The 10,730-nt window shown below is 43.4% G+C and overlaps 2 non-coding genes across 2 annotated transcripts; both read left to right on the top strand.

Moving 5' to 3' along the window:
- The first annotated feature begins 223 nt into the window (after nt 1–223).
- On the top strand, nt 224–297 carry TRNAT-AGU (transfer RNA threonine (anticodon AGU)). Its single transcript has one exon. It is a non-coding gene; the product is annotated as a tRNA-Thr (tRNA).
- Nucleotides 298–9,364: 9,067 nt separating this feature from the next.
- On the top strand, nt 9,365–9,438 carry TRNAT-AGU (transfer RNA threonine (anticodon AGU)). The gene has a single exon. It is a non-coding gene; the product is annotated as a tRNA-Thr (tRNA).
- The last annotated feature ends 1,292 nt before the right edge of the window (nt 9,439–10,730 follow it).

Genomic DNA, 10,730 nt, shown 5'->3' with positions numbered 1-10,730 from the left:
TTTCCTTTTTTTCCGGCAACAAGCGATGTTACAAAGATATCACAGCACACAGTGAGATTGAGTGAAAGAAGAGGCACTGAGGCTGGCGTGCAGCACTCCACAGCTCTTGTTATTGTAATCCAGACAGGGGACGGAAGGAGAAAAGTATGAAGGAATTGCGATAGTGAGACCAACTCTTCTATCTATCTGCATTACAAGGAAAAAGGATATCTTTAGTACTCATGGCCGGTTAGCTCAGTTGGTTAGAGCGTGGTGCTAGTTACGCCAAGGTCGCGGGTTCGATCCCCGTATGGGCCAGGTTGCATTTTTCTCTCAACTAAACTCTTTTTTTCTCATTTAATCAAGCTCTTATAAATCCATACACTCTGTTGCTCCAGTATACGTTCACTTTCCATTAGTCCTTCTTTTGCCACTGCTGACCAAAGCTCAAGCCGGCAGCGCCAGTAGAACAACACAAGTGCAAGGGATTGTCTCTCCAAGATGGAAACACTGCCTCAGACTATGTCTCGTGAGAGGTGGAGGGAGACCAAGAGCTGATTATTAGATGTGTGGGGATAAGAGGAACATAACTCAGGTGAACAGATTCTGGATAGTGATGCTATAGCTAGGATCAGCAACGTTACAGGGGAAAGGATAGGAAAATAATTAGGTGACAGAAGTATAGAAGTGGCTACAAGGGGGTGTGTCTCTTAAGAGGGCCGAAAGATACACTGAAGGCGAAGGTGAAGTGAAAGAAGAAAGAAAGATCAAAGGAAGTCGACAGTGATTGAGAGAAAACTCACAAAGGCAAATTGAGCAAAAGACAAGGCCTGGGGAGTTAGACTACTTCAATGCAAATTTACGCCGCAGATGAGCATGACAACTGACCCTTGTACAGTGGTGCTGAAACAATTTTCAGTGTGGGGGTGCTGCCATCAAAGGGCTTCTGAAAATCCAGGAATTATACAAAGAACTAGTCCTGCGGAATGAGCCACGCACATTCAGAAAGAGTGGTGATGCGTTGGTTACTTATTGGTAATCTTCATTAGCCTTAGTCCATTGCGTCCTTGTGACAGTCATTACAAAGTAAGGTGATGTCACCTTCCAACAGGAAGAAAGAACAGGAGGATCCTTAAATGCTAGCCCCATGCACCCAACCTGGGTGCCAAGCCCTTGCCAAAGGACTGATGGGAAGGTGGGCAGGATGTAATGTTTGTGACAAAGACAAGATGGACTAAGGGTAATGCAGAGTTCAAAACATTGGTACTCAAATGCAAAACAGAAAAATTATTAAGCCATAATGCTTGACAAATGTATGCTCTGAGGACCAAGTAGCCACCCTAGGAATTTCCTAGATTGTTACTCACTGGAATTCAACCCAGGAGGTGGCCATTCCTCTCGTAGACCATCCCTGAACTGGAAGATATTCTAAAAAGCCTTGCAAAGCCAGAAAAATTGACAACTTAATCCACCTACTCAGAGTCATAAAAGTCACCTTCTTGTCTTTTCCAGGCTGTCCAAAAGTCACAAACAAGGAGTCGGTTTTCCTGAACTGCAGAGGCCTGGTGACATAAATGAAAAGAGCTCTTTAAACATCAAGTGTATTCAGAAAATGTTCCTCCGGAGAGGAAGGAGAGGGAATGAAAGAAGGAAGAATGGAGATTTTCTTAGCTTTAGTGAAGGAAAGTCTTGATTTTATTAAAACACAGAGGCGAGTATTATGCTATCTTCTCTTGCTTTATTTTGAAAAAGCAGCCAAGATAAACTACAAGTCCCAGCAGCCCAGCTGGGAAAAACTACAAAATATGTCATACAGTAAGTAACCAATCAGCATCGTAGGTAAGTATAAACATATTGGCTGAGAGCAACAAGTCCTCTTTTCTTGGAGAGCAGTTAAGCCATTTTGAATAAAGGAACAATCAGGAATAAAATAGCACATGCCAATAGAATTGAAAACAAAGCTTCAAAACGATATATTATATGAATAGTCTTTTGATCCAGATCCGGAATGAGAAGATCTTGAAGTAGAGTTCTCTCATGTGTCAAGGCAGGTAAGTCCATCGAGGTATGCTGATGGGTAGGAGAAAGCGCCTTAGGATGTTTGGTTATTTGCGGTAGCTGTACCTGCTGAGAATATAGGGAGGGTTTAAACAGAAGAACAATAGCGGTGGGATAATACTCGCCTCCGTGTTTTAATAAAATCAAGACTTTCCTTCACTAAAGCTAAGAAAATCTCCATTTTATTACAAGCACGGAGGCTCCTATTATGCTAGTTCAAAGCATAGAAATAACAGCGTTAGCTACATGGGAAACAGGCTTACAATAAAAGGTTCTAAAGGTTGAGACATTTGACCAATCAGCTGATTTGAGAATGTCGCCCAAACTCAATCCTGCCCAATAGGCCTTGGAAGCCATAGCTCCTCTGGTGGAATGGGCCCCAAAAAGGGATATGTTAATCCCGGCTAGGTCCATCAGCCATTTGACCCAGCGAGCTAAAGTAGTGGAGGTGACAGGATTATGAGGGGATTTGAATGAGATAAGGAGTTGAGTTTTGGAGGACCTTCTCAAATCTCTAGTTCTTGAAATATATTCTTTCAAACATGTTCCTACACATAAATTAGGCTGATCCGGGAAATAAGGATAAAAAACAGACATTAAATTAGTTTTTGTTCTTCGTCTAACCTGAAAGAAAACACCTTGAGGAGTATACTGTACAGAGGTTACATCTAAGGCTCTAACATCAGAAATACGTTTGAGAGATACTAGACAGAGGAGAATAGTTAGTTTAGCAGAAAGAAACTTTAGCGACAAAATGGAATTAGAGGGAAGTGATAAAAGGAATTGTAAGATAAGATTAACATCCCACATGGAATTGTATTTCGGTAAAGGGGGTTTGGTAAAGCGTATCCCTTTCAAAAGTTGACAAATTAGAGGATGCTCGCCAATCGGTTTATTATTGACTCGGTCATGTTCCGCGGAAATGGCGGATCTGTACATGTTGATTGTTCTATACGCCTTGCCCTGGGCTGCCAGGGAAGCTAAAAAGTTAACAACCAGGACTACATCTGCTGAAACGGGATCGGCACCCCTGACCAGACACCAATTATTCCAGATTGACCAGGCTGACTTGTAAGCTTTGGTAGTGCCGGGAGCCCAGGCTTGACGTATGAAGCTTGCAGCTTCCTGCGAAATTCCTGGGGTTCTCCAGGCAGACCCGAAACCATCCATGCGACTAGCTGAAGAGTGTGATTGAGTATCAAATCGTGAGGTTGTCCCTGTGGATTGATCAAAAGAGAGGAAAAAATTGGAAGAAGAACCGGGAAATCTACAAGTAGTTCGAGAGCTGAGGGAAACCAAGGCTGACCCTGCCAGAGGGGGGTAACCAAAAGAACTTTGGTGACTTGACGACGGGCTTGTGCCAAAACTCTGGGAATCATTATGAAGGGAGGAAACGCATAATTGGTTTGATTGGACCAGTCCTGTTGAAAAGCATTGGTGGCCAAAGCCAAAGGATCTGGCAGCCAACTGTAGAAGTGAGGGAGTTGAGAGTTTAAACGCAAGGCAAAAAGGTCGACGGAGAAGGGACCGAATCTGGAAGAAAGCTTGTTGAAGATGGAAGGGTGAAGACGCCAATCGCTGGAGTCCTGAAGGTATCTGGAACACCAATCTGCGATCGTATTCATGTTTCCCGGAAGGTATTCTGCTCGTAGGGAAATCTGGTTCTGAAGGCAAAATTCCCAAAGACTTTTTGCTAGTTAGGCGAGGGGTTTTGACCGAGTACCTCCAAGGTGGTTTATATATCGAACTGCTGAAAGGTTGTCCATCCGGAGGAGAATAGAACAACTTGCCCTGTCTTTGGCAAAGGTTTGGATCGCAAAGGAACCTGCAAGAATCTCTAAACAGTTTATATGCAGAGATGACTCCTCTTTTGACCATAAACCTCCAGTCGAGAACTGAGCACATCTCGCGCCCCAACCAGTCCGACTTGCGTCGGATTCTAAGACAAGATCTGGAGCTGTAGAGAATATTGCCCGGCCATTCCATGCGTCTAGGTGGTCGAGCCACCATTGGAGTTCGGTCCGGGATTCGTGATCTAGCCGGATTAGGTCCTCGTATGTGAAACCTTCGCGGAGATGGCGGATTTTTAGGCGCTGCAGCGCTCGATAGTGAAGGGGACCTGGAAATATGGCTTGAATAGATGATGCTAAAAGGCCGATTATGCGGGCAAGACCTTTGATTGTAAGCTGAGATTTGTGGAGAACCGAAAGTATTTCCTTCTTTATGTGGGAAATCTTTTGAGCCGGAAGATGAAGTGTAGCCTTGGTAGAGTCTATGAGAAAACCCCAAAATTCCATGTGATGGGATGGAATGAGGTTGGATTTGTCCTTGTTTATCAGAAAACCTAAGTTTTGAAGGAGGGACACCAACATATCTAATTGTTGTGTGAGTAGAGATCTGTCTTGGTGAAGAATTAAAAAGTCGTCTAAGTAAACAATAATCCGAACCCCTTGTGCTCTTAGGTGAGTTATCACTGGCTTTAATACCTTGGTGAAGCACCAAGGAGCAGAAGAGAGGCCAAAAGGAAGACACGTAAAGCGGTAAAATTGGTCCTTCCACTGAAATTGTAGAAATTTCCTGAAGGAATGATGAACTGGAATGGAGAGGTAAGCATCTTGTAAGTCTAAACGAACCATCCAATCGTTTGTTAATAACGAATCTCGAAGATGGAGAATAGTCTCCATCTTGAAATGGTGATAAACCACAAATTTGTTGAAAAACTTGAGGTTTATAACCGGACGAAATTTTTTGTTCTTTTTTTGGACCAAAAAAAGGGTACTGGTGAAGCCTGAAGGATGAGGGGAACATGGCTCTATCGCATGCTTGAGACTTAGAGAATGGATTCTTGAGAAAGAAGAGTGTCTTGTTGTTTGGAAAAATGTAGAGGTTTTGGAGGATGATGTTGTAAAGGAGGAGAGTAGAGTTCTATATGATAGCCTGTGACTGTCTGAAGGACCCATGGATCTGCTGTTAAAGACTGCCAGTTTGTTATGAATAGTGCCGTCCGGCCTCCCACCAACAATGGACCACAAAGAGGAGCGCTTACCTGAATTCTGCGAACCTCTGGATCTGAAGCCTCGTCTAAAGGAACGATACCTTTGAGGGTAGAACTGTGGTTTGTACTCTTGTTGGTAGGAAGTGGAGCCTCTGGTCTTGTTGACCGCACCTCTCTGGGTGTATCGGCCGGCAAAGCGGCTCCTGCCTTTGCCGGCTCTCCCAAAAACACGGGAATGAAAAATCTTTTGCATAGAAGACTGCGCCTTGTCCATAGAGGTAAAAGTTTTCACATATTTACTGAGCTCTTTGATAAAAGAATCTCCAGAGAGCAAACCGTTGGCTTCTGGACCCGTCTCCTTGGCGGCGAGAGTATTAAGTTTGGGATCGATTTTTAGAAGCAAACTTTTGCGTCTTTCTTGCGCCATTGAGGCATTTGTATTGCCGAGAAGACAAATCGCCCGTTGGGCCCAATTAGAAAGGATGACTGGGTCAACTTTCTTTCCTTCCATTCTGGCTTCTTCTGCCAAATCTAGAATCCTGGTGAGCGGGCCCGAGAGGTCAAGCAACCTGTCCTGGCAGTTGGTCCATGCCCTGTCAACACCTTTCTTGTGGTCTTTTCCAAATTTTGTGAAGAACATTATCATATTCGGATCAATGACAGGAGTATTAGTAATGTTGTTGGGAAGGGAAGGTCTAGGGCATTCGGATTTGAGTCTATTGCGTACCAATTTGTCTAAGGGTTGACGAAGATTTTTGAGAACATAATCAGAAACATGGTCACAGGGAGTCCATTCAGTGGAATTGGGATGACGGATAAGGGACGGGTCAAACATCGGTTGACCTGCAAAATCCAGTAAGGAACTTTTTGGTTTAGCTTTAGAAGACTCTCCCAATTCATTAAGAGAAGTTTTACGCCTCTTCTCCACAGGCCCTGACCAGATCATTGTGTCTGGATCATCCTTATCCGTGTCGTTGTCAGATTCAGAATCGCCCATATCCTCATCTGTATCTCCCAAATTAGTGACCTGTATGGGAAAGGAAATAGTGGAGGTAGACGGTAAATTAGGGACGTTTTTTGACGGAGAGTCAGGGTTAACATCTGCCTTATCAGCCTTTCTTTTCCTTTTGGTAGGGGTAGCCGAGGATATTAAACGTTTGATAGAAGCTTCAAATGTTTTAGAAAAATCCGAAATAGAGGAGGAAACCGCTTTCTGGACTGAGTCCTGAATAAAGGAATCCAAATCCTCTTTAAATTGTTGAGCGTCGTCATCTTCAGAATAATGTTCCATGATAAAGGAAGGGTTTAAGTAATTCCAATGGAATTAACTAATATAAAAGACTGTATGTCAATTAAATTAAATTAAATTGAATAAAAAATTAACTACAATGCTAAATAAACGAGAAAAACAAGAAAAAACGGTTTACTGTCTGTTTTAGGGGCTCCAGAACCCCGAAAATGGTTGCGCTAATTGAAGCGTGCCCTGCCATCTAAAGATAAATTAGGTGGAAGAATGTTGTTGTTTCAGAGCGGTCGCGCTAAATAAAGCGTGACAGCAAGCCGCGAAGTCAGGGAAAAAGGAGAGTCAGCTGTTCTGACTCGCTGTCAGAAGCTGTGCTCGGCTGCGTCTGAAAGGAAAGACGCAGCCGAGCACAGCGCGTGCCCCAGGCGTTCACTTTAGAACGTTGGGGCGCGATAGGCAAAAGCTAACAAACAAAGAAAACGGCGTTTCTCTGAACCAAGGACATGAAAAATAAACCGATAAGGAAAAAAAGGCACACAATAACATATATATCAACAGTATATAAGAAGAAAGTATTAAACAAGCACAATAAAAGCATATGAACACAGAGTAGAAAGATAGTACTTATCTTGACTGCGAGCAGCAAGAAAAGAGGACTTGTTGCTCTCAGCCAATATGTTTATACTTACCTACAATGCTGATTGGTTACTTACTGTATGACATATTTTGTAGTTTTTCCCAGCTGGGCTGCTGGGACTTGTAGTTTATCTTGGCTGCTATTTCAAAATAAAGCAAGAGAAGATAGCATAATAGGAGCCTCCGTGCTTGTAATAAAATTATTTCCTAAGATCTATCAAAAATAGACTTAACCTTTGCAGCAAAGGTAAGGCTAGGCCTTAAAGTTACCCCATCTTCCAAAGTATCAAATGAAGAGAGGACAGCATTTTAAGGCTCCCAGCTCCCCAATTGTTCTCAGCAAGGTGATAGTAAATAGGAAAATAACTTTCTAGGAAACAATCTTTATGTCTACAGTATCCAGATCCTCAAAGAGATAAAATTGCAAAGCCTATAAAAGAGTAGGAAGATTCTGAGTTGGAGAAAAGGGATTTTTCAACTGGTCTTACAATTGACAAAAGATCAGAACAGTCTAGACACCAAAGATTGTAACATCTTCGAAGGTACAGAAAAGTCCCTAAAAAACTTTTTTCGCAAAGCAATGAGCTTTCAGAGTGGAAAGAGATTCAAGTGAAACCCATTCAGAAGAAAATGCAAAATAGCAGACAAACTACAGGTAGGTGCCAAAAGATCATGAGCAGAACATCACGTCTCAAAAGACTTCCAGTTCTTTGAGTAAGACTTCGAAGTAGAAGGCCTGCTGGAGTGCTGAATTAACTCCACTAAGGAAGAGGAAAGACCCTTTGCTAGCAGTCCAGACTTCTCAACCTCCAAAGCGATAGAGTGAGTTGGAGCAAGAAGGTCAGGGACGACGTTCTGAGAGAGACACACTTGAGCAGTACCCAATGAGGTAGAAGAGCCAGGGTTCAGAAGAGGAAACCATGACATCTCTGGCCAATAAGGGCCCACAAGAATAAAGTTCCCTCGCCCCTGCTGAGACTTGAAGAGAACCATCTGGATCAATAAAAAGTGGGGGAATGTATAAAGGAGACTTCTCAGCCACTTTATCACCAATACGTCCACTACCTAGGCTCCTTGTTCCGGAAGCCTGGATCAGAATCGACAAAGATGAGCATTGTCCTTGTTTGAAAAGAGATCCAGAAAGGGTTTCACAAACTCTCGGCATATCTCTCAAAACAACGACCTGGATAACGTCAACTCCAGCAAATTTGGAAACCTCCAGCTGTCTGCCATCACATTGTCGGTGCCCTTGATGTGTACTGCCGACGTGTGCAACAGGTTGATCTCTGCCCAATAACCCAATTGTTCTGCTATTGCATTGAGGGATTTTGAATGCATGCTTCACTGTTGGTTAATGTAAAAGACAGCTACCTTATTCTCTGTCTTTACTAGCACATTTTTTTGAGACAGATGATGATGGGAAAACTTCAAAGCCCTGAAGATTACCATCAACTCCATCTATTTCCATGACCTCCGACTCTCTAGGAAAGACCACTTGAATCGACAGGATCAGTCCAACACAGTAGCTCTCCAGCCAGGTTTGCTGGCATCTGTTGCGAGGAATTCAGGAGCATCCAGGTGTATTAGTGTCCACTTAGACCAGTGGTCTTCAAACTCTTTAATGCCGCATCCACCCAATGGGAAAAAAAACATTGGTGCCTCCCCTCTGAATTGTCCACAATTCTTCTATTAAATTGACACTGTTTAAATATGTCTAGACCTATTTAAACATTGCAGTTAAGTTCTGTTACTGTTTTAAAAATGCAATCAAATACATGACCCCAAATATACTATTCTGGTCAGGCCTGCCCTACTAACCAATTGCAGCGTCATCCTCTGCTGAGTAAACTGATCTCACGACAGTGAGGAATGCACAGGCCGGGTGGTGCCCGGTGCACGAAAGCGCGCCTTCTTGTGTTGTACGTCTCTTCGCGCAAATGCAAACTCAGATTTCCTGCACTGTGGTCGGCAGGAGAGACATGGGAAGGCGCAGTAGGGAAGGCTTGAGCAACGAACCGTTGGCTATGTTTTGTTGTTACTTTGTTGACATGAGCTCAAGTAATTTGAAGCAGAAGGAACGGCCAGACCTAAAAAAAACTCTCTTACCTCCAACGCCGAATAACCACTATAATTATAATATCTCAAAAGCAGCTGGCCTTGTAAACTTAATGAGCAAGCAAGCCGATGCATTTTGGGTTTTGTTGTAAAAGAATAAAAATACTATCTATCCGTTCCTTTTTTTCCGGCAACAAGCGATGTTACAAAGATATCACAGCACACAGTGAGATTGAGTGAAAGAAGAGGCACTGAGGCTTGCGTGCAGCACTCCACAGCTCTTGTTATTGTAATCCAGACAGGGGGCGGAAGGAGAAAAGTATGAAGGAATTGCGATAGTGAGACCAACTCTTCTATCTATCTGCATTACAAGGAAAAAGGATATCTTTAGTACTCATGGCCGGTTAGCTCAGTTGGTTAGAGCGTGGTGCTAGTTACGCCAAGGTCGCGGGTTCGATCCCCGTATGGGCCAGGCTGCATTTTTCTCTCAACTAAACTCTTTTTTTCTCATTTAATCAAGCTCTTATAAATCCATACACTCTGTTGCTCCAGTATACGTTCACTTTCCATTAGTCCTTCTTTTGCCACTGCTGACCAAAGCTCAAGCCGGCAGCGCCAGTAGAACAACACAAGTGCAAGGGATTGTCTCTCCAAGATGGAGACGCTGCCTCAGACTATGTCTCGTGAGAGGTGGAGGGAGACCAAGAGCTGATTATTCGATGCGTGGGGATAAGAGGAACATAACTCAGGTAAACAGATTCTGGATAGTGATGCTATAGCTAGGATCGGCAACGTTACAGGGGAAAGGATAGGAAAATAATTAGGTGACAGAAGTATAGAAGTGGCTACAAGGGGGTGTGTCTCTTAAGAGGGCCGAAAGATACACTGAAGGCGAAGGTGAAGTGAAAGAAGAAAGAAAGATCAAAGGAAGTCGACAGTGATTGAGAGAAAACTCACAAAGGCAAATTGAGCAAAAGACAAGGCCTGGGGAGTTAGACTACTTCAATGCAAATTTACGCCGCAGATGAGCTTGACAACTGACCCTTGTACAGTGGTGCTGAAACAATTTTCAGTGTGGGGGTGCTGCCATCAAAGGGCTTCTGAAAATCCAGGAATTATACAAAGAAGAAGTCCTGCGGAATGAGCCATGCACATTCAGAAAGAGTGGTGATGCGTTGGTTACTTATTGGTAATCTTCATTAGCCTTAGTCCATTGCATCCTTGTGACAGTCATTACAAAGTAAGGTGATGTCACCTTCCAACAGGAAGAAAGAACAGGAAGATCCTTAAATGCTAGCCCCATGCACCCAACCTGGGTGCCAAGCCCTTGCCAAAGGACTGATGGGAAGGTGGGCAGGATGTAATGTTTGTGACAAAGACAAGATGGACTAAGGGGAATGCAGAGTTCAAAACATTGGTACTCAAATGCAAAACAGAAAAATTATTACGCCATAATGCTTGACAAATGTATGCTCTGAGGACCAAGTAGCCACCCTAGGAATTTCCTAGATTGTTACTCACTGGAATTCAACCCAGGAGGTGGCCATTCCTCTCGTAGACCATCCCTGAACTGGAAGATATTCTAAAAAGCCTTGCAAAGCCAGAAAAATTGACAACTTAATCCACCTACTCAGAGTCATAAAAGTCACCTTCTTGTCTTTTCCAGGCTGTCCAAAAGTCACAAACAAGGAGTCGGTTTTCCTGAACTGCAGAGGCCTGGTGACATAAATGAAAAGAGCTCTTTAAACATCAAGTGTATTCAGC

The sequence above is a fragment of the Pleurodeles waltl genome, chromosome 12 (assembly GCF_031143425.1).
Source record: "Pleurodeles waltl isolate 20211129_DDA chromosome 12, aPleWal1.hap1.20221129, whole genome shotgun sequence".
NCBI lineage: Eukaryota > Metazoa > Chordata > Amphibia > Caudata > Salamandridae > Pleurodeles > Pleurodeles waltl.
The sequence above is the reverse complement of the archived record's forward strand: the minus strand, read 5'-3'. Positions and strand labels throughout refer to the sequence as shown.